Source organism: Notamacropus eugenii, chromosome 6 (genome assembly GCF_028372415.1).
Source record: "Notamacropus eugenii isolate mMacEug1 chromosome 6, mMacEug1.pri_v2, whole genome shotgun sequence".
In the NCBI taxonomy this organism is placed as follows: Eukaryota; Metazoa; Chordata; class Mammalia; order Diprotodontia; family Macropodidae; genus Notamacropus; species Notamacropus eugenii.
This window is the reverse complement of record NC_092877.1, coordinates 308,609,930-308,634,135: the sequence shown is the minus strand read 5'-3', so window position 1 is coordinate 308,634,135 and position 24,206 is coordinate 308,609,930. Positions and strand designations below refer to the sequence as shown.

At 36.5% G+C, this 24,206-nt stretch overlaps 1 long non-coding RNA gene across 1 annotated transcript in view; it reads right to left on the bottom strand.

The window, feature by feature from the left end:
* Positions 1–24,206, bottom strand: part of LOC140511592 (uncharacterized) — a 64,822-nt gene that overhangs the window by 7,102 nt on the left and 33,514 nt on the right. The window contains exons 3-4 of the long non-coding RNA XR_011969580.1: positions 9,213–9,287; positions 6,591–6,675 (exon numbers count right to left, since the gene is read on the bottom strand). This is a non-coding gene — a long non-coding RNA (uncharacterized lncRNA). The remainder of the gene's footprint in view (positions 1–6,590; positions 6,676–9,212; positions 9,288–24,206) is intronic.

Below are 24,206 nucleotides of genomic sequence, written 5' to 3'. Positions count from 1 at the left end.
TGTATGAGATCTAAAGGACAAAAGGTCCTTATAACCTAGTACATTAGAGAGAGCTTCATAGAAGAAGTAATATTTGAACTAGGTTTTATATGATGGGCAGGAATCAATAGGTAAAGAGGAGGAGGAAAGATATTGTAGTCGTAGAGAGTAGAATAAGTCCGTGTGTGTTCATCCTTCATTCCCAAAGAAGACCATGCCATCAGAGAAATAATGACATAACTTGCACTTGACTTTGTTTTGAGTGAGTGAGGGCTGTGCAGGTCACCAGCCTCACTTCTCCTCCAGAGCCACCTGAATCCAGTGACCAGATATTCATTGGGATGACTGGAGATGACCCAGGATGAGGCAGTTGGGGTTAAGTGACTTGCCCAAGGTCACACAGCTAGTAAGTGTCAAGTGTCTGAGGCGAGATTTGAACTCAGGTCCTTCTGACTCCTGCACTGGTGCTCTATCTGCCGTACCACCTAGCTGCCCTAGAGAGTAGAATAAGTGAACTGGTGCTGAACGTGGATACTACAGGACATTTTTTTTGGGGGGGGGGGGGAGAACACAGCATACTCAGTTTAGCTAAAGAGTATATGAAAAAGAATAAGGTAAGGCAGTCTAGATAATGCAAAGATAAACTTTGATTGAATTTTACACAGTTAGCAAGACATAGAAGACTTGTTAAGATTATGGAATTTCATTTATTTAATATTTTATTTTCCTTAACAGCATGTAAAAATTATGTTAATATTTATTTTAATTGATTCTAAATTCTTTCTCTCCCTCCCTCTCCTGTCCCCTTATTATGAAGGCCTAAAGCAATTTGATGTAGTTTATGTATGTGCAGTCTTTCAGAATTTTTTCTATATTAGTCATGTTGTAAAAGAAAACACAGGCAAAAAAAACCCTAGAAAAAGAAAGAAAGTTAAAAAAATAGTTATGTTTCAATCTGCATTCAGATTCCATCAGTCCTTTCTCTGGAAGTGGATAGCATTTTCATCATAAGTCCTTTGGAACTGCCTTGAATCATTGCAATGTTGAGAATAGCTAAGTCATTCACAGGTGATCGCTGTACAGTACTGTTGTCATTACTATTTATAAGGTTTTCCTGGTTCTGCTCATTTCACTTTGCTTCAGTTCATGTAAGTCTTTCCTTGTTTTTTTGTTTTTAAGAGCATCCTGCTTGTCATTTCTTATAGTGCAATAGTATTCTATCTCAATCATATACCCCAACTTATTTTAGCCTTTTCCTAATTGATGCGCATCCCCTCAATTTCCAATTCTTTGCCACCACTAAAAGAGAGGCTATAAATACTTCTGTGTATATAAGTCCTTTCCCCTTTTGTTTGATCTCTTTGATATTTAGAGCTAGTAGAGGCATTGCTGGGTCAAAGGGTATGCATGATTTTATAACCTTTTTGGCATAGCTCCAAATTGCTCTTCAGAATAGTTGAATCAGTTCACAACTTCACCAACAGTGCATTAGTATTTCAATTTTTCCACATTCTCTTGTGAAAAAACTTTTAAGCACAGGAGTAATCTTGGTGTAAGAAGATTATTCTGATTACAAAATGAAGAATAACTGTGGAAATGAGGAAGGATACAAGCATTTATTAAGTACCTACTATGTGCCAAGCACTGTATTAATCATTTTACAAATAATTATCACATTTGATCCTCGTGGTAATCTAAGGAGGTAGGTGCTATTACTACTATTCCCATGGAAAAGGAGGTAGAGAGAGGTTAAGTGACTTGCCAACAGGGTCACACAGTTAGGAAGCACATGAGGTTGGATTTGAAATCAGGTTTCCCTGATTCCAAGCCCATCTTGGGCGTCATTGCACCATCTAGCTGCATGAGGTCTTAGCACTACTTTAGGGTTCTGACTCATTACAAGGAGTAAAGAGGGTGGCTATGAGTCTTTTTTCAGTCTCTGCTGTTTATGAAAGCTTGTCTCACATTAAGTTTTGAAATCATTTTTCCCTTCTAGATCTAAACATAGAAGGTAGAAATGTCAAACATGCTATGCTGCTAAACTGGACTAAAATATAATTGGAGAATATTTAACAAAACGAACAAAAAGATAAGTGTACAAATAATGTCAATATGGAGTTTTCTAAGTCAATAGGCCTCCTGTTCAGTTTAGTGTCCCTGTTTCTCTTTGGTTCTGAGACCCCTGCTCGAAGTTTACTCTGGCCCCAAATAGGTCACTAGGACTTCTGTAATGGCTATGGGCAAGTAAAGCATATATCTGACCAGATAATTTAGGGTATTTTCAAAGGAGCCTTGGGACTGCTGTAACTTTGCCTTGGGTTGACTTAACTTTGCCTTGGGTTGACTAGACTACCTGGTATGACCCGTTTTGTGGGTTCCCTGGGCTCTTCCCATGAATGTAGGAACTGAGGAGTTAATGAATGTTTTTGTTTTTGTTTTGTTTTGTTTTGTTTTGTTTTCTTGGAAATAGGAGTTTTTGCTTGTTTGGAAAAGCATGTTTCTGGCTTTTACGTAATTTTATGTGACATTATGAAAGTCAGATTTTTTATATTAGTTCAAAGCTGCGGTGAATGCCCTAAGAAGGGAATTAAGAGGCTGCTTAAGACATTTGCAGACTTTCAATTTCCTAGCAACTACTAAAGATATAGCTAACAGTCAGTTACTCTGATTTATTTGCTTTTTGTCTCTTGAGATACTGAAAGATCTTATGAGATTTTCCATTCATTTTCACTAAACTTTTTTTTTTAACGTGTGGTTTACAGAACCATCTATTGTTCTAGGAGGGCAATTTAAGTCTCCCCTGGATCACTTCTTTACTCTGGACTTCCTTGAAATTGCTCTAGGGGATGGGTATGTCTTCAGCTGAGATTATTTCTGACCTCATGCTGTGGTTGCTTTCCAGGTTTTCTATCTGTCAGTACAGTACAATGACCAGCTCTTTATTCTGGGGGAAAATGTACTATTTCAACTGCATCAGGTGTTATGACAGTGCAATACAACCCTATTTGTGCTAAATGTTTGGTGATTGACATGTATTAAAAGCACACATATACACACACTATCTACTTCATCCATCAAATTCTTAGGACAAAAGAAGTCCCTTGAGAGACGATACTTGATTTTGGTGAGAAGCTAACAAAAACATGTTGTTGAGATGAGACAGAAAGAAAATATTTTCTATTAGAATTACCAAATGTTGGAAATCAAACAAATGGACAATATGGACAAAAAAAGGGGATGCTATTTTAAATATATGATGAAGATCCACATTTGTTTTATAATTTCCTAGGTTTTAATTTTTTAAACACTTGTAGAATTGATTGGAATTGAGTTAACTAATTGAATCCTCCACAAAGTCTTAATTAATCTAAGCCTCCTTATGGCCTAGGGAAGGGATGGAATTCAGGGTTCTTGAAAGCATTGAGAGCAGAGTGAAAGCTCTACCATGCTAGAAAGGTTTCACTGATCATATCAGAAAGAGACTGAATCAAATTTGTGAGGATGAGTCTAGCTAAGTATGTAAAGACTAATTTCCAGTAAAATATGCATTTAGTTAGGGATCCATTAACCACAAAAACCTATGAAAACAACAAAATGAACCAAAATGAAAATGGCCCTTAGTCTGATGACTAAGGGAAACTAAAGTCACCTTAATCACCAATACTTGACTTACTTGCCTCACATTGAGAAATGGCAGATAAGAGCAAAGCAATATAAACTTATTTATGAAATCTTAAAGAGAAATGTTAGTAGATTATGAACAATATCACCCCATAAAAGACAGAGAAGCAGCAGCAGATAAAACTAAATTAAAGCAAGAGCAGTGAAAATTCAACCAAGCAAGCGATCCAAGGGCATGGAAGGATGGACAAGGGCAAAATGGAAATAAAAATCAGAATAAGAATTTATATAGTGCTGACTATGTGCCAGGTACATGCTAAGCACTTTATAATTTTATCTCATTTGATCCTCACAAGAATCCTAGGATGTTGGTGCTTACTATGATCCCCATTTTACAGGTAAGGAAACTGCATCATAAACCATAAAGAGGTTAGGTGACTTGCCTAGGATCCCATAGCTGAGTTCAGTTTGAACTCACGTCTTTCTGATTCCAGGGCTAGAGCTTTATCCATTGTGCCACCCAGTTTTCCCTAGGCAGATCTGAAAAGAATTTTTTTAGATAAGTTGTTTTCATAACCAACAAGCCAATACACTTGGATTTTATCTTTACAATCTCAGATATGCTTATATAGAAGGCAAAAAGAGTTCTAAAGAGAACAAGTATGGAAAAAAAAACATTAGATTAGAATAAGTATACATAGAGAAGATTTGTACTGGAAGCAATATAATTGTGAGGGCAGTGAAGGATTAATTTACAAATTATCTTGTAAAGGAGGAGATGATATAAAAGGGATTGAAAAAATTTAGGTAGTATTATTGCCACAGAAAAAGCAACTGGGAATAAAAGTAAAAATGCCACTTTAAAGGATCTCGACTAACAAAGATTCTCTCATGCTTATAGATAGAGATAATCTTGTAACACAAGTATTATATTCATTAATATTAGGTAAAGTATAACACAAAGAAGCAAACACTCAGTGAAGGGACTAGGTAAAGCCACAAAGGTGATCCAGGATAGAGTTCAAGCTAACGAGGAATTCCCGATATATGGCATGATCCTCTGGATGTTGCTGTTTGTGGATGACTTTTTTTTATTGCATCAAGTCCCAGAACATTGTGAACCTCTTGGACAGATCTAAAGTCATTCAAATGAGTTTGGTCCAACTATTCACAAAGGAAAACCAAGTGAGTTAAAAATGCAATTTGTCACAATTATAATATGCAATTCAGAAAACAGCTGACAGAGGTCATCCATCAGTATTCATATTTTAAATAGATACAGCAAATGGACAGTGAGGTCGGCCCAGAACTAAACAGGAGGAAAAGAGGTAGCTAGATTGTTTGTGGGATACTGCAAAGTTAATTTAATGACCTTGAACTTTTCCATGAGGAAAAAAACGCCATCTTTTTTATCTCAATGTTTTACCATTGTTACATGATCTTGAATCATGGTATACATTGTTAAAAGAGAGTGTCACTCAGAAGGCAGAAAGTAGTGCTCATTAGGGATATATATATATATATATATACATACAAGAAGTTTTAACACCTAACAAGTTACAAAGAACTGAAGTAAAGCATGTCATGAAAGATGTGTCTGGTAGAAAGAGAAAATGGTTGATCACATGGTGAGAACAGGAGATAAACAATGAACTGTTCACGTACTATGTTTGTATCTTTACGATACCACTAGAAAATATGAAAGCTTTTGGCCCCCTAAGGTAAAATTTTGAAAGAGGAGGGGCAGGCACAGATCAGCTGCAGTCTGCAATGCTACAAGCAACATTCATAGGAAAGAGATCATATATCCATTTGAGTGTCTGAGTTACATTGGACAGCATAAGGCATTCAATATTTAAAGGATCTGTGATTTTATTGGTGCGTGTACTTTCTCAGTTGGACCTCTGTGCCTTAGCATACAGTCTATACGAGTTGCCGTGACCAAAAAATTCACTATTTAGTGGCTTACTTTTTGATTATAATATTCTCTAAACTTAGCTAGGCTGTTTCAGTGGACTCGTTCTTCTAGGGCTTGACAGAATTGTGTCCTACTAACATAGACTGTGAGAAGCCAGGTTCACCTGTCAACTAGGATGAGGTTTTTATATTTTTAGCCAAGGACTGCACAAGCAAAGGTTTTAATAATAATCAGAGAATTTAAAATATTGAAGTGAAAACTATTGACAGGTAAATTTCAAATCCCTCTTAATCTTTGTCAGAATAGATAACGTACTCTGCTTACATATTCAGATACTATTGTTTACTGTTGTCTTTATGGCAAAAATGATGTATTTAAATAGAATTGTGTCATATCAAATAGCACAAATATCATATCAAAACAACACAAATTATATTCATAAAATCCTACCTTTTATGTCATGTTACCAGAATCAGGAAACTTCTAGAAAGACAATTTCTGACACTTCTGCCCCTGACACAAGGTAACATGAAAGACTAGAAAGAACACTTAGGCTCTTCAAAGGTCCTGGGTTTGAATCTCAGTTCTACCTCTGACTATTTATGAAACCTTCAGTAATTTACTTACAGTCTTTGGTCTTCACTTTCATCAACTGTAAAATGAAGGGGCTGGGCTGCATTACAAATCATTAAGATTTCATCTACCTCTAAATCCCATTAACCCTATGAAATTTTCAGCCTTATAATCGGGACTGATGTCAGAGCTTATTGGAATTAAGCCAAACAGTCCAACACCAATTGAAATCAGTTCCCAATGACACTGTTCTTTCTACCTGTTATTAAAAGAAAATAGTCTTTTAGATTTACTTTTGTAAAATCACTTCCCTGCAACAATTTTATAAACATTTTTAGGAGTTGGAAAACACCTCAGATAAATAGCAATTGATTTATTGTCCTGTATTAAAAAGTTAATTTTAAGATTTCTTTTAATTTTTCATCAACTCTGACTTTAGAATGTGTGTATTAGAATGTATATTAGAACTTCAGGTAGCTTTTGATTGTGACTCACCTACCTGATAAACTTTCTTTCAAATGAGGCTTTTGTTCATTTTTTGTCTTCAGATTTCAAACTGGAACCTGGGTTTTAGGAAGGAGAAGCTGAAAAATAATAAGGAAAATAGCAGAGATAACATTAATAATTCATAATTCAATGGAGTCCAAAAAACATAGTATTTCCCATTATGCAAATATTCCAGGTAACAAATTTTATATTTATTAGAACATCTTGGTGTTCAGAGCTAGCTTTTAATTTACAATTAAAATATCCCTTGATAAGGTTCTATTTTCTTTTTGGAGGGGGGTGACAGGAGGGAATAAAGTTATAGACTTATGATTTCATCATCATCAAGAATTTTACCTGTAGATACTCTTACCAGCAACGTACACCAGCAATTCTTAAAGAGTTGCCTAGGGCACTAAGATTTTAAGTTTATGGCCAACTTTATACAGTAAGATGGGAGTCAGACGTGGGATTGAAAAACTCAGGTCTTTCTGATGACAAGGTTGACTTTCTAGCCACTAAGTCACACTGTGTCTCAGGATTCTTATTGTTTTCTTAATTGGAAAATTTCCCTAAGTATAATAACATTTAAATTATAAAATTCTCTTGGGAAATAAAGGTTCTCAAAGCTTACAAACGCTTCATTTCTTCATATAAACACTGGAATACTCTTTAGGTCATCGCCCACAATGTTTAGTAGAGTGAGCACCAGAATTGGAATCAGGAAGACCTTAGTTGGCATTCCACTTCTGACATTAGCTGTGTAACTGTAGAAAAGTAACCTCACCTCTCTGTGCCTCCATTTGTTCATCTGTAAAATTGTGGTAATAACAGCAACTCATATTCGTTAGAAATAATAAGCCCCAAAGTATTGTAAAAAAATGAGTTACTGTTGTTGATGTTATCATCTCTATAAATATGGGTACCATCAAGAAGCAAACAAATCAACAAGCATTTATAAATGTCTACTATGTGCAAGGTACTGTGCTAAGCACTGGACGTACGAAGAAAGGCCAAAAAATGTCCCTGGTCTCCAGGGGTCACAGTCTAGTAGGGAGACAACATGAAACAACTACATGAAAACCAGATATAGATAGATAATGTTAAGGAACATTAAGGGGTTCCCTAAACTTGTCCTTTGGAGTTGCTGTATTTTCCAGAAACACCGTACCCAGAGGATGCAGGAGGCTTTGAATGTGCCAAGGACAAAGCCAGCCCAACCCTCCTCCTGCATCTGAACTCACTTAATTTGTTGTTTGCATCCCAAAGGGGGCTTTCTTTGTGTACTCGGGAATCCAGATAGGTACTGGTCAGTTTGTGCTAGGCTGAGAAACTGCTTGTGTAGGTGGGACCCTAGTAGATAAGCAGACCATCATATCTTCCTGGTTAAGCAGTTTCCAAAGGAAAGGAATGTGGCTTTTGTCATTGCTCCTCGGACCCTCTACCTTTACTGTACCTTTCCCCTTCCCATACCATGACCCTTTAGGTGGAGATCTGTGCTTCCTCCTCTTTCCTTTGTTGTACCATTATAAATAAGAAAACTTTTCTACGGATTGTGAACTCTTTGGGTTCCATAGGCATGTTCCTTTTTCTTGTAATAAACTCAGTTTAGTGAAATTATTTATAATTTTAGTTTAGCGAAATTGTAATTGTCTATTGATGATAGATAGGTAGATGGATAGATGACAGATAATAAATTGAGCATCATCACAGAAGGAAGGCATGAAGATTAATGAGGACTGTAAATAGCTTCTTGCAGAAGGTGGGGTTTTAGCTGAGATCTGAAGGGAGCCAAAGAAACCAGAGATGAGGAAGGACAGCACTCCAGGCATGGGGAGCTCTTGAAAATCATCAGTCAGGAGAATCAGGGGATGGGAAGCCGTGTGAGAGGAACATCAGGAAGACCGGTGTCATTGAATTGTCCAGTATGTAGACTGGAAAGATAGGAAGATACTCCCTTCAATGTGCAAATCACAACTATTCAATGTTCTTATCCTGTGTATATCTTATCTACATCCTTCCAGAAATCCTCTATCTAAACGGTATTATCATCTTCATCAATATGGATATTCCTTCAAGGTTACAATCTTAAGTTATCAATATCTTCTCATCCGCTGTTTTACCTTTTTACATTCTCCCATAATTCTTCTATAGGAAATTTCCCTAACTTGGTAGGTATCTCCCTTTAGAGTTCCTGATATCCTTTGAATGCCTCTGGAATGTTATCCCTCTTTGTAGTTATAGTATAGAGGTTCCCTCCCCTTTTCTAGAGGATTATCAAATCATAGGATTTAGACCCAGAAGGCACCTGGACATCATCTGGTTCCATACCCTCATTCAACAGATAAAAGTAACAGATATGGAGGAGTAATGAGACTTGCCTCCAGGTCACACAGGTTGCAATTCTACTAGGGTAACCCAGTGAGGTCATTTTATAGTCACCTAAAGAAATGTTCATGGAGTGCTCCGCAAGGACCTCCCAATATTTCTTCTGCTTACGTTGTTAACACCTGCTTAATGTGGGTTACATCAAACTGGTTGCTTCAATATTCTGCTATCCTTCCTACATGCTCCAGTGGGTTCAGCTTGGGAAAGCAACTCTACATGGCTCCTCATTAATGGTGAACTTACTCACTTTGACTTACAGGCATAGCTGATGAAACTGGACTCAGAGCTGCATGTAGGATATGTTCTCACAGCTGCATGCTACCTGGAACAGAGAAGGGAAAGAACACAACAGAATTTTCTGTGTAATTATAGCCAAAATCATTCTTGTTTACAATTCATCAGATCCCATCAGAGTCTGCAGTTGAAAAAAATACAAACACACACACATATTCATATATATATATCAGAAAATATATTTAAGCATGAAGCCCACGTAGATGAATAAAATCAAACAATTAAAAGGCAGTTTTGATGAAGAGGCAATAGTAATTTATGCAGGAAGATTGTGCACAAACTTATTCATAAGCTGTTTATGCCAATTCTACTAAAGAACATATAGTTATCTGAATGAGTGTAATATCCCAAGATATCTATTCAATTCCCAATAAACTCAGCTCATTTAAAAGAAAAGCATACTTCCCCTTCTAATTTTATATTAGCTAAGAGAAAAACAAGCAACTGTGTTAATGGCTATTAAGAATTTATTTAAAAATAATACAAAAATAGGATACTAAAATAGCATCCTATCAGTATGGAAATTCAATATTTCTATTATACTAGTAATACTATTATTATATTAAGTCATACTATAGTATTAGGAACTACTGACAATCATCTTTCAGTGCTATGATTCCTTGTATGTTTCTAAAGTCCCAATGAGTCTTGTGCTCATCTGTTCAGATACTTAAATAAATTAGAGAGCAGTCCATGAGCAGTGACTGTGGAAATCTGTCATGTACTGTCTTCTCAGCAAAGCTCAGTGAATCTGTCTTATTTATCATCTCTTGGACTGCACTAGACAAAAATGGTCAAATTAGCTTCTGGCGAGACTGGAATACAAGGAGAAGATGGGGGTAAAGAGAAACCTTTCTCATCAAGAAAGAATTCTTTGGGTCAGAGGCCCTTGAGTCTTCATACTTGAGTGTATCTTCATGAGTCTTCATTAACTGAGGCTTTTTAACTGGCATGCAATTAAAAAACCCCACAACTTTCCATTCTAATAAGGCTTCTAATTTGAATAACACGATATTAACTTTGCATCCTTACTCTAGCTGACCAAAGCAGCATTTTATTTAGGGCAGCTTAGAGATGCTGAAAAGGTCTTGCTTGCTTTGGCCTAGCAGGTCTTGACACTGCTTTCTTCAAACTTGGCATGTTGGCTCTTTCTCCTCTTTCCATTTTTAAGGTCTACCTCATTTGCATAACAGAGTGTGTTGAGAAGATTCCTCTGACCCTAATTAACTGGAGTTTTGTCCTTTACTCTCTTCAGGGAAAATTCTGTCACTGGAATGAAAGACTGGAAACTCCAGTCAACTGAAAAATTCACCAGAACCCTAAACAAAGTAAACATGGATACCAAAGAGTAGTTCTACATACTAGACCCAGGTCCTTAAGAAAATCAATTTGTTGTAAAGAATAGTTTCAATAATGATCCAAAACTATAGAACTCTTGACTAACGCTATACTTCCTTAGGGCTGTTCACTGATTTTTGGTGTCATTACTATGACACTGTTTGTAATAGTAATTGACATTTATAAATCCCATGACATTTTGCATTAAGCCATCTGAAACTTGTAAAGTACAGATATTATTATTATTATCACTTTAAACATGAAAAAAATTAAATCCCATGAAGGTTAAGTGACTTGGTCATAGCTACTTGACTGGTAAACATAAGAGGCAGTTCTTCTTGACTCTTATCCAATATTCTATTTATAACTCCATGCTGGTCCATGCGAAAGTTCAAGGATGTGTGAAGCTGATGTATTTTTCTAAATATTTGCTAGCTTTCTTTCTTCTGCCAATGTTTTATAGTTATTGGTATTTATAGTTATTGGTATTTATAGTTTTGTTATTTTGTTTATAGTTATTGTTATTTATATATGCATTATATATATGTATTTATATATGTATTATATATATATATTGTATTATGTACTGTATGTATTAGAGAAAGGCCAATTAGTTCTTTGACTATTATTCTTTTGTGGTTTTATTTAAGATCCATTTATGAAACATGAGGAGAGCGCTTGTAGTGAGAACTAATTCTGCACCACATCATAAGTTATGTGCCCACTTCTGGACATCAGAGTTTAATAAGACAGTTAGGTTTAATTAGTCAGTCAGGTCCTAGAGTCTGGAAGAATTGAGTTCAAATCCAGCTGCTGGCATTTACTTGCTGTGTGACTAGTTGGCTGCCTCAGTTTTCTCATCAGTAAAATTATAATAACATCATCTAACTCCCAAGGTTGTTGTGAGGATCAAATGAGGTAATGCTGGTAAAGTGTCTATAATTTCAGCTCTTGATATTATTATTATAATCTGGAGAATGTTCAGAGGAAGGCAAACAGGATGGTGAATGGTTTTCAGTTCATCCAACATGATGATACTTTGAAAGAACTGGGAGTGTTTAACTAGAGAAGTCTAATGGGTTCATGTTGGCTGTCTTTAAGTACTTAAGGAGCTCTCAGAAAAGAAGGATCATATTTGTTCTTTTTGACAGTGGAGGAATAGACACAAAAATATTAGGCAGAAATTACAAAGAGGGGAATTTAGCCTTGATGGAAAGATCAATTTCTGAAGAAGTATAAGTGCATAACAACAGAATCTCCTTAATCGGAAATTGACAGGATTTAGAGATGGAAGGGACCATAAAAGCCTTCTAGTCTAACTCTTTACGGTACAGATAAGCAACAGAGACCTAGGAAATGTGTCTTTCCCAAAGTCACAATCTTGGTGAGTAGCAGAGCTGGAATTCAAACTCAGGTGCTCTGACTCTACATCTGGTTATTTTCCACCATCCCAAAGGATCTTCAGCAGAGATTTGTTGACCATTTGACAGACATGTATTATTGAGAGTTTCTTTCAGGTAGTGGTTGGACTAGATGGTCACTAATATCCCTTCCACATCTCAAATTCTGTGAGTCTATGATTCATTGGTGAATAGGTCACCCAATTGGATTAAAGACAGAGCAGGAATTGGACTGTGGATCTCTTCACTATCATGTGCCTTTTTTTTAAGAATACCAAGTTGACAGATCACCTTATAACAAAACAAACTTGACCATAGTATGTGTGATATTAGACTAATCATCTCTTTTTTAAAAAAAAAAAACAGGAGTAGAACATAGTTTTCTATAAATAAGAGTTTTAATGCTGTGACAAAGAAGGTTGCTTTATTCATAATAATGGCTTTACATTGAAGGAAATGTATAAGGTCATCTGAAGATCAAAATATCATGTAAAACTCAGTTGCCTCAATTTCCTTAATTGTAAAATGAGGATAATAATAGCATCTACCTCAAAGGATTGTTGTGAGGATCAAATAAATTAATATTTGTAGGAAAAAAGTGCTTAGTGCAAGGCCTGGCACTTAGTAGTCTCAATAGAAATGCTGCTGCCCTTGCCTCTGATTCGATTTGTCTGTTCTTTTTGAATGGAGAAAATAATACCTACCCCTAGGTGCTTCTGTGGCAATAAAAGTAATTTGTTGGAAATCTTAAAACAAGTCACTCTAAAACATTAGATTCGTTGCCATTATTTTTAAAGTTTGGTGTTTTTTTAGTTTATGGTTTCTTTAAAGAGTTCACCACCATCCTCCTCCTCCTCCTCATCAATGCTATTTCTGAGTTTCTTCATTTTGCTGTTACACTAAATGGTACCAAAGAATGTTTGGTGGTCATATGATCACTTCTGTGGCATGCCAATCCCCATGCTAAAGTGATGACCGCCCCATGTATGAAGAGGTGTGCCTTCCAGCAAGGTGTCAATATGTACATAGAGGATAAATGAGAGAAGGTTACTTGACCACCCATGTATTGGCAGGCACTGTGGCACCTCATAGACCATCCTTCCTCGTTATCATTTTCACCTTTCTAGTTACCCTGGATTATTGATATCCTTCAGTGTGGTCAGACTGAACTGGTATTGCCCTGCATCCTTCTTGAAAGACTATGGCAGAGCCAAGGAAACAATATACATAATAATTACAGTCATGTAAATGGAAAGAACAACATACCAACTAATCAAAGTAAATGTAACAAATTACAAAGCAGAACTCAATATGAGAGGGACACCCCCAACCTATTATGTCTTGGAAGTAAAGTTCCATAGGTGTTATACATTGCACATGTTTCTGGACTTTTTCAATGTATAAATCAGTTATGTGGATTGGTTTTTTCCTTCATTAAAAAATAGTTTGTCACATGGGATTATTCCATGGGAGAGAGAAGAGGAAGAATACTAGGAATCGTTATGATAATATAAAGCAGAAAACATCAATAAAATATTAAAAAAATAAAACTCTCCAAGGGTTGTAAAGGTCATAGTTCGGTGGAAAGGAAATGTATTTCTTCTACTCACCCCTTTAGTTCCTGAGCCCACATCTTATATGTTGTCTATCTGTAAAACTAGTCACTCATAATAATGATATTTTTTCTGCTTTAAAGATAAGAATTTACTTAAGGCAAAATAAATATTATAGATACTAATACGTTAACACTAGTGCTTAAATAATGAAATAGATGACAACACACATACCTAGGTCACACTCTTCTACCAATGTACCCAGTAGCTACTCTATTTCTTGGCTTCAGGCCTTTTCTCTGCCTGTCCCTCCTGCCTGGAATGCATGCAATCTCCTCATTTCTGATTTCCTTATTTCCCAGGCTTCTTTCAAGTTCCAGCTAAAATCCCATCTCCTACAGGAAGCCTTTTCCAATCCCTGTTAATTCTAGTACCTTCCCTCTGTTAAAGAATCCCTATTTATCCTGCATATAGCTTGTTTGTACATAGTTGTTACATGTTGTCTCTCCTACTCATTCATTCATTAATTTTTATTTATTATTTATTTAACAATTTTATTATGAAATTATTTATTAATTTAATATTTAATTACTTATAAATTAGAGTCACCTGGAACTACTAGGTAAAAACTCCCCAAGGGCAGAGACTGTCTTATCCCTTTCTTTACATTCCCAGCACTTATTTAACTTATTTTACCTTTAGTACCTTTAGTACTTAATCAATGCTTATAGACCCAATGACTGGAGAAGAGTAGACATACATTTACATGAAGTAGAAGCTCCTAAATGAAAAAAATCCTATGATTTAGGCAATTTAAAACTCAACTGCAGGTTTCACTGTTTCAGTGCTACTGGTTCATTCAGAAACACTTGCAATACACAAAATTCTTTCTCTAATCACTGCTTGATATCTGTTCCTCACTACTCTTCAGCCAGACAAATGCTCTATTTGCATACAGCCTTTATAAACTCTGTAACTAGCACCCTTTAAAAGGTGTTTTGAAAGAGTTGCTCTTGATGTAAATAGCAGTTCTGTTTAAGCCAAAGAATTGCAAAGCTCATCAAATTGGCTGTCTCTGAGCTACCAACACCAGTGAGGCACTACTGATCTGCATGCTGCGCTTTCCAATTACACCAGAGCTCATAGCTGAGTTGGTTTTCCAGGATATCATTGCAATATGCCCCCAGCTTTTCCTTCTGGATCCAGTGGGGGCAGTAGAGAGCAACTAGCCTGAGAATGGAGCTCATGACCAATGGCTCATGGCTTCCATGCTCTTTGACCAATCAGATCTCTCCCTCTAGTTGCCACAGGTCCCAGCAGAGTATCTTTTTTAGCCCCTGCTGTGTCTTCACTGCAGAGTTCCCGGGTTCCTCTCCCTCTGCCATTGCTTTGTGCTCCTGGATTTCTCATAGTTGAACGACTTATGTGAGAGTCTTTTGATTCCTAGGAATTCATCTTTTACTTAAAAAGGCACAACTCCCCAAATTTTGCCCGTTAGATTAATAGTCCTTTTGTAATCATACCAGAATCTGCAAATATTTTTATATGATTCCACATTTTCTTAGTTTCACTGTATTCACATAACATGTATATGCAAAGTAGGAGAGAAAGCCATTATGCCTCCAAATTCTCCAACACAGCAGTCTGTCTCTTTGGCGCCCTTTACACTGATTTTCTTTACACCCATGTGTCTCAAATTTTTAATAAACAAAAAATCTTTCCCTAATTCTTTATAACATTATACTTTTTCCTACACAGGAGATACAACACCCTTTGTTAACAAAGAGATCCAGGTCCTCAAATCTATACTATAAATCATTTTCTTTCCCAAACTGTCTAATATCCTATCTGAAAGAAATTTCTTCAAATACATTTTTCTAATCTGTATTAAAATAAAGTTATTTATTTGCTCATATTAAATATCAAAATATGGATGGATAAAAGGGCAACATCCCACACCCACTGACAAGTATAATGCAAATCTCTTCCTTTACATGAGTCTGTTTCATCAGTAATTGATGAAAAAAGGCTTAATGAGATGTGTGACTTACACAATCATTTCCCAAGTCCTGTTCATTCTACCCCTCTAGCATATCTTATCTTTTTTCCTTTGGTTTGCTCTTAAGACCTCTACTCTAATTCAGATTCTCATGACTTCCAACATGAGACAACCTCTAAATCTGACTCTTTACGTTGTATTGCTCCACCCTTCCATCCTCCAAATTACTGCCAAATTACTATTTCTCAAATGCAGATCTATCCTTGATCTGATAGTTTTAAAATGCAACTATCCCATACTCAGAAACTTTCAGGAGCTCTCTTTTGCCTCTAGAATAGAATGTGAAACCTTTCCTCTAACCTCTAAAGGCATCTCCAGGATGGCTTCTGCCTAGTGAGAGAAATTATTATTAAATAACAAATTATTGAGGAGATCTAGTTTTTTTTCCTACCTTTTCCCTATTTTGTCATTCAAAGTCCAGTCAAGGAGATCTCTGAATTTGCCCCCAAATTTACCCCATTTAGACCATCTTATCTAGGTGGAGCTGTTACTCACCCAACAAGAAAAACTTTACAAGGAATTTAATCAGGGTGAATCCTGGCTCATTGTGTCCTATTCAGGGTTGGGAGTGGGAGTGGGGGGAGATAGATCCTTTGTCTAGAATGCCTAAGGATGGGGGTAGTCTAGGAGTAAGTGACAATAAGTCTCATTCTCCCAGACTCTCATTAGAATAGGTCTACCTCTCATTACAATGTTCATTCTCTCATTAATTGTTAACCAGTTGGTGTCGATTGTCACCTGTTGGGAATACCCACTCTTCCAAGGACATATAAGCATCATCAACAGGCTGCCATGATCCATCTTTGGTTTAAGAGAGACCCTTTTATTAATTATCCACTAACGATAATCAATAAAAATTATTGTTAATTATCCAGAAAGCATGTCTCAAAATTTTATATGTCACATTAGCTTTGCACTCATTTCATTTGCTCCACAGTCATTTCAAGTTAAATTGATCTGTTTCTTAATGTTCCATCTTCCACCTGTGAGCTCTTGAACAAGTACATTCTACTCCTCCCATGTCCAATATGTACTTCCCTTTGCAAGGAATAGAGAGAATCACAGATGATAAAAGTAGATAATTTTGATTACATAAAATTAAAGAGTTTTTTGCAAAAACAAGTCTGAAAGAGCTAAGATGAAAAGGAAACAATTAAGTGGGTGAAAAGTATGGCAAGCTTCTTTGATCAAGGTCTCATTTCTAAGATACAGAAAGAACTAATTCAATATTATAAGAAGAAGAGAATTCCCGAATGATAAATGATCTAAGGATATGAACAGAGAGAAGAAATCCAGGCAATGTACATTCACATGAAAAAAATTCCTCTTAAATGTTTACCTTCTTTCAAAGCACAACTTCGATGCCATTTCTTACATGAGGGCTTTCTTGATTCCCTGATTATCTTATTTCTTTCTTTTGAAATTACTTTGTACTAATGTATAATTTATACTTATCTTTCTATGTTGCATCCCTTCAGAAGAATACGAGCTGCTTCAAGGCAGCAACTGTTTAATATTTAGCTTGGGATCCTCAAGCCTTATACATTCCACAGTCCTTTGCACATAGCAGATGTTCATATATCTTTGTTGAAAGGACTTTATTGATGATTGATCCATGATACAGTGGTGTTTTATGGCTCCCTATTTAGTTATGCTACCGCTTGCTTTTATGTGCAAACACTCCAACTGATTCTATTATTAATCTGTATTTTTAAAGCTTTTGTGCTCTAACTAAAAGACTGCTGCTTTCTCAAATTTAAGGCAAATCAATATCAGAATATTCTATAAATGACAAAATATACACAGAATATGTTTGTAACCCAATGCTACCCTTGAAATAAGTTAACTGAAAACATAGAAGTCATTCATGAACACATTGCCGGTAACTATTCTTCAGTTCCTTAAGAATTTACAATGAGGGTAGGGAAAAGTCAAGAGAAAATAATGAAAGTAGTACAGTGGATGTAAAAATTAATCTGATGAAAAGAGTACTTAATTCCTTTAAAAAATTACCATCCAGAACACAATGGAAAATGACTACCAAAATACATTAAGAAACAGAATAATTGATCTGTTGATTATAGGATTAATTATATAGCAACAAACAGAATTTCTATCATTTATTTACTTTGCGTTACTTACATCTGGTAGTCATGAGACTTGGGTTCAAATCCCTGCTTTGCATCTTACTAGCTGTGCGATTTTAGAGAAAACAATTTGCCTTTCTTACCCTTAGGTGTCTCATGCGTAAAATGAAGGTATTGACTAGATGACTATTAAAGAATCTTTCAGCATGAACTTTCCATGAATTTATATGGGCTGAAGTTGAAAAATACAAGGTATGACATCATGAACTTATACAAAGTGGGTATCATGGAAGTCCCAATCAGTTTGTGAAATTCATATAAGATGTATGGTCTGTAGGATGCATGAAAGTACTTAAGAGATGCATCTCTCTTTCATGCTTTCTTCACTGTACTAATGCCCCAGATACTTTGAAAAATTGTTGCTAATATTTTAAAAACATGAAGCATTGAGGGTTTATTTTCACGTAGGGAATTTGTTGACCAGAAAGGTCTAGATAATTTGATAACATTATTTGCCCTTGATAGATGTCAATATCCAAATTATTAACACACATAATTCATAATTCAAGATCCTCAAAGTGCTGGACTCACCTAGAGCTGGTTCAATCTGGAATTGGGCCCCAGAATTACTCTCTTTGATTCATTGTACCCCAATCCAGATAGTACTCTGGGAAATCTTTAAATATAACTCGTTCAATTTTTTTTTTAATGTGGGTAACCAGGTCTCCTGTTCCCATAGAAACAAGTAGGTGACAAATATATATCAGGTACAGGGAAGCTTTAACCCCACAAAAAATATAAAACAACAACAGCAAAAAGGTTGACATCCCCAAAGTCAACAATGCAATTCTCCCTTCTTTGTTAGTTCCACTTTTCTACAAGGTCCTATTGTCTCCAGACCAAGCATTTTCCTATTCTTTGGAATATACCTTGATTGGAAAATATTCAGTCATATATTTTGGTTTTTTTTGTTTTGAGGGGAGACAAGGGAAAGAAATCCCATGATTACATTGACACAAGGAACTCTCAATGAGGAAATTCCTTCTCCCAAAGCTTCCCAGAAATTATTCTGCATTTTAAGAATTAAAAAGTTGACTGAGGCTCTGTGAGGTCCCTGGGGGAACAAAAAGATGTATCAGACACAAGACTTGAACCCAGGCTTTCTTGACTCCAATGCCAACTCTCTCATCATTGTGCCATACTGTCTCTCAATTTCTGAATCTCCTGGAAAATATGATCATTTTTAGGAAGTCCTTTGTATACTCATTGTTGTGTAGTATTGATTCAAAGGGAAACAAATTAGAATTTGAAAAGCAGTGATCATAATTTGGTTCTAAACTAATTACCATATTAGGATCATAGAATTATTCCAACCTTTCTCCCTAATCCTACCCCCTCCCCATCCCACCTTAGATGCAAGGAAATTGAGGCCCAGAGTAGTTTAAATGGGCTACCCAAGGTCTCACAGGTGTTTGAGCAAGAAATGAAGTCCAAGCCCTCTGATTCTAAATCCAGAGATCTTTCCATGATGCCAAATTATCCTATGGGTTCTGCCTGTGTTTGGGAACTTCTAGTTCAAGAAATATTGATGTTTTTAATGGTGTTTTTACTGTAAACAGGAATGGGCCTTAATAAAAGCACACATTCATATATACATGTATACACACAGACATTTTAAGTATAAAACCAATCACCTCACACAATCATGTATTTCTTAGAAAACTTGTTATTAAACTACATTTTCAAAAAATGCTTTTTCATATTTGCCAATGATCTATATAATAAAGTTTTATATACCATACAGCAGTAAAAATTTATGGATAGATATGTCATATTTACTAAGTCAAAAAAACCTAAACAGGACTAAGGATATATTGTCAATTGTTCAAAGAAATAGATGGCAACCTAAAACTATTAGGATTATAAAGAAATTGTCATTCTTGTATTTCAAATGTCAAAATTAGCTATAAATTAGAAAATCATCTTTTTTCCTCAGTTATTCAAGAAAATGGACCCCCTTGACACATCACAATAATTGCAACCTACTATTGAAGGAGTAACACATAAAAGAACTCATTGAAACAAAACCTGAGAATTTTTTTAACCTATATGTGTTTGCTTAGATATTGAAGATAACCATTTTTTTATCTAAAGGGTTGACGATGTTAGTGAGTATAAATTGTAGATGCCAGCTGGGCCAAACTGGCCTCTAACCTGTGGATGGTTGGAGCAGACCAGAGCAGGCTAGAGAGAGGAGAGCCAGAAATGAAACAGAAGTTTAATTTCAAAGTAAGGAAATGGCTTGCAAGTAAGGAAGGGAATTAGACACATGTGCCAGGGCTCTGCCCCTAGTAGGGGGACCTACTTCAGTGTGGCTGAACCTTGATTTTTATAATTGTGGCTAGACAAAGAGTCAAAAAGTATAATGTAGCAACAGCAGTAAAGGACGACAGCAACAGTGACGGAAAGTTGTCTAGTGACAAAAAGTCTGTTCATAGCAGGACTTCACGTCTGGGCCTGCTGGTGTTTGCCTGAGCTCAGGGACCATCAGTTCCAGGAGATGAGTGCAAAGGATTGTTGTTTTGCCAAGCTCAGGACACAGCTGAGCTTTAGCTCTGCAAAACAGGGAGTCTCCTAATAATATCTTGGCACTGGCTTTTATATATGTGGGTAGAAATGTCAGAATCAGTTTTAGAAAAGGAGTAACAAAAGTGAGTCCCTGACTATGGAGACTGCTTGTTTGGGGTTTGTGCTGTTTGTGTTTTCACAAATTTAAATAATATATATTGTAAAACTCTAGAGAAGACAAGGAATTCTCACCACTTTCCCAAACTGAAATGACTGAAGATCAGAGTTTCACTGAAAAATAGGAATATAGATTTGTTGGGGCAAGAGGTTTCAGTGGTCATCTAATCTAGCTGTCTCGTTTTACAGATCAGATAATTGATATCCAGAAAAGTATAATGAGTTGCCCAAGGTCATTCATATAGTTAGAGGGAAGAATTGGGAATGAATAAAAGCCTGTTCTAAATGAAATTCAATATTCATTTCCTAAACAATAAACAAATAAAAATACAAATTATGCCAGAAAATTCTTCTCTTGATCAACTGAAGCTTGGCATGGACAACATCAGAAATAGATTGATACACACCCGGATTTGGCGAAGTAGATTGGCAAAGCATTCATACGTATAGGTTGAATCCCATGACCTAAAATTGTTCAGAATAAATCAGACCAAGTAGGATGGGAAACTCTCAAAAATGTGTAATGGGAGTCTGGCCAGTGAGGAAACATCTGCTTATTACAGAGAAAGTCACCAGATAATCATTATTACCGTGATCATAATTGTAAATTATTAATCCACAGAGCATTCACTATATGTTCCCATGGCTGTGAGCCCACCTGGAAGAGGCCGAGGAGTCTTCTTTTAGAAAAAGCATGATGATTTGTTATAAAAAGTTCCTATTCCCTGAACAAGAACAGGTACAGGTAATTTATTTCCACACTCCATACCTTTGGAAGAAGATGAGTCTCTCAAATGGCTGCTGAGTCAGAACTGAAAATTTTTGGAAAAGACCGGAGTATCTTTTCTTTAGTGACTGGCTGCATTTAGGTAAGGAGTAAGCATCCCACTAGGGAGAGAAGCATCAGGCCTTTGGTTCCTCAACTAAGCTCGCAACTATGTGACCTGTGAGCATTTTGTCCTAATACTGCTTCTTTCTCTGCTAGAGTTCTGAGAGTACAACACTGAGGAGTGAAAAACAGCGCCCCACTCAGCAGAGAATTGACCCAATTAGGAAAGAGTAAACCCAGAGACAGAAGCAATACCAACTTTACGTGCTCATAGACCCCAAGGTGGAGACCCACATGGGCAGAAAAAGGATCAAAACTTCTTGGTCATCCAAATGCAGCAAGGTGGGAATAGGAGAATGCCTTGGATGATGAGTGCCTTTTGTAAGTACTTTTCTGTTCTGACTCAGCAGCCATTGGAAAAGCTCATCTTCTTCACATGCTAAGGGAGCAGAGATATTGAAGTACCAGCACCTGCTCTCATTCATGGAGTAGGGACCTTTCACTACATGCCATCTCTCCTTTCAACAAATATCATCTGATTTGTCATCATCTCAAATGTCATTATCTCAAATATCATCTCCCCAGCCTCTTCCACGTGGGCTGGCAACGGAAAGAAAACGTTGTGCATGCTCTGAGGACAGGTTCCCATTGTCCAAGTTCCACTGTAAAAGAAATTAAAAGAAAAAAACAAAACAGAAATTATTCCTATGGGGCAGGGGTGGGGAAAAGTGCTTGAGTGCAGGGACTAACTAAACAGAGAAAAGAGAATTCATTGAAGCAGCTTTTTGTTTGTTTGTTTGTTTGTTTGTTTGTTTGTTTGTTTTAAGGAATATATAGAAGGAAACAGGGCCAAGTAGACCTATAAAGGTAGCATCAGCAAAATTGACAAGCAGGCACATTGTTAGCACAGCTTAGGGAAAAAAAGGACAATGAACTTAGAGAATTCTAGTTCTGCCTCTTAATACTCCTGGGACTTTGGGAATATTACTTATTCTCTCTAGTCTTCAAATTCCTCATCTGTAAAATGGGAGACTGGAATAGATGGTCTCTAAGATTCCTCAGAGTTCTAAATCTGTGGTCCTATGAGTGCTACAAGGCTTGAAGAAGGAAGTGGCTTCTGATGTAAGTGTTGAAGAAAGAAAAGAATTTAGAGAGGTGGAGTTGAGGAGGAAATGTATTCTAGTGAGTTAGTGGAAAAAGGAAATGTTATATGGATATCTGGGTCCAGGCAATTTTGAATGGAACTTGGTATGTGTGAAAGTGACTAATGTGAAATAAGGTTGGACAGGTATGCTGGAGATAACTAGATCGTTCAGTGGATAGATCACTGGACTTGAAGTTAGGAAAACCTGAGATCTAACCTATCCTCAGACACTTTACTTGCTACATAACCCAGGACAAGTCACTTAACCTCTGTCTACCTCAGTTTCCTGAGTTATAAAATGAGGATCATAATAGCTCCTACCCTCCTAGTGTTGTTATGAGAAGCAAATGAGATAATATTTTTAAATGACTTTGCAAACCTTAAAGAACGATATAAATGTAGTTGTTGTTGTTAGGTTGTGGAAGGACTTAAATACTAAATTGAGAAATTTATATTTTATTCTAGAATCAACAAGGATCCTGTGAAGAGTTTTGAGCAAGGGACCGACATGGTCAGGCCTGTGCTTTAGAAGACGATTTTGACTGCTATGTGGAGCATAATTTTTAAAGGGTAAGAAAACTGGGATCAGGGAGCCCTATAGTGAGGCCATTGCAATAGTCCAGATGAGGAGGAGCAATAAGGACTTAAAGTAGGTTATTAGCCATGAGATGGGGCAGATTTAAGCTATGCTATGGAAATACGACTTGGCAATTGATTGGATATATAAGAATATCAAGAAAAAGAGAAAGAAGACTCCCATAGGACTGAGGTTCTGCACTTTAGGGGCTAGGGGATTGCTAGTATCCTCAATAGAATTGTCATTTTGGAGATTAGAAGAATGGGGAGAGGAATGTGGAAAAAAGGACTTGTTTTTGGTTTGTTTGGGTTTTTGTGGAGTGGGTGAATGTAATGAGTTTCAGACGCTGATCGGATATTCAGGTTGAGATGTCCAGCAGATGGTTGCCATGACACCATTGGCATTCTGGTGAGAGATTAGAAATAGTTTGAGGAATTATCCTCATAGAGATAATAAATGAACCCAGATGATGAGATAATCAATAATGATATTAACTGACCTTTATATAGTGTTTTATGGTTTGCAAAGCACTTTATATACATAATCTCATTTGATCCTTGTAGCAACTCTGGCAGATATTTCAATTATTATCATTCCAACTTTGTAACAAGGAGAATGAGGTTGAGTTTAGTTAAATGACTTACTTAAAGTTATAAAGAGAGCAAGTTTCTGAGGCAGGATTTGAAACCCAAGTCTTTCGGACTCAAGGTCCAGTATTTATCCTTTATGCTATACTGGGAAAGTGATAAAGGGAAGAAAAGAGGGTGTGGTACTGAATGTTTAAGGGCACCTAGACTGAAGGATGGGAGAGGGATGATGATTTAGGAAAAGGCAGACTGTGTCATAGCTGTTCAAGTAAGAGATTCCCAGGAGAAGGAACTGATCGACAGTGACAAAAGATAACTTAAATCAGCAAGCATTTATGAAGCATCTACTACGTGCATCAACTGGATAGGTAAGTAGCACAGTGTCTGGCCTGAAGTCCAGAAGCCCCAAGTTCAAATTTGGCTTCAGACACTTAGCTCTGTAACCCTGGGCAAGTTACTTAACTCTATTGGCCTCAGTTACCTCACTGGTTAAATGAACAGGAGAAGGAAAACGAAAACCACTCCAATCTCTTTGCCCAGAAAATTCCCCCAAAAATAGGTCATGAAGAGTCAGACACAAAAAATGACTGAGTACCTCAGATACAGGGGGTCAAAGAAGATGAGAATT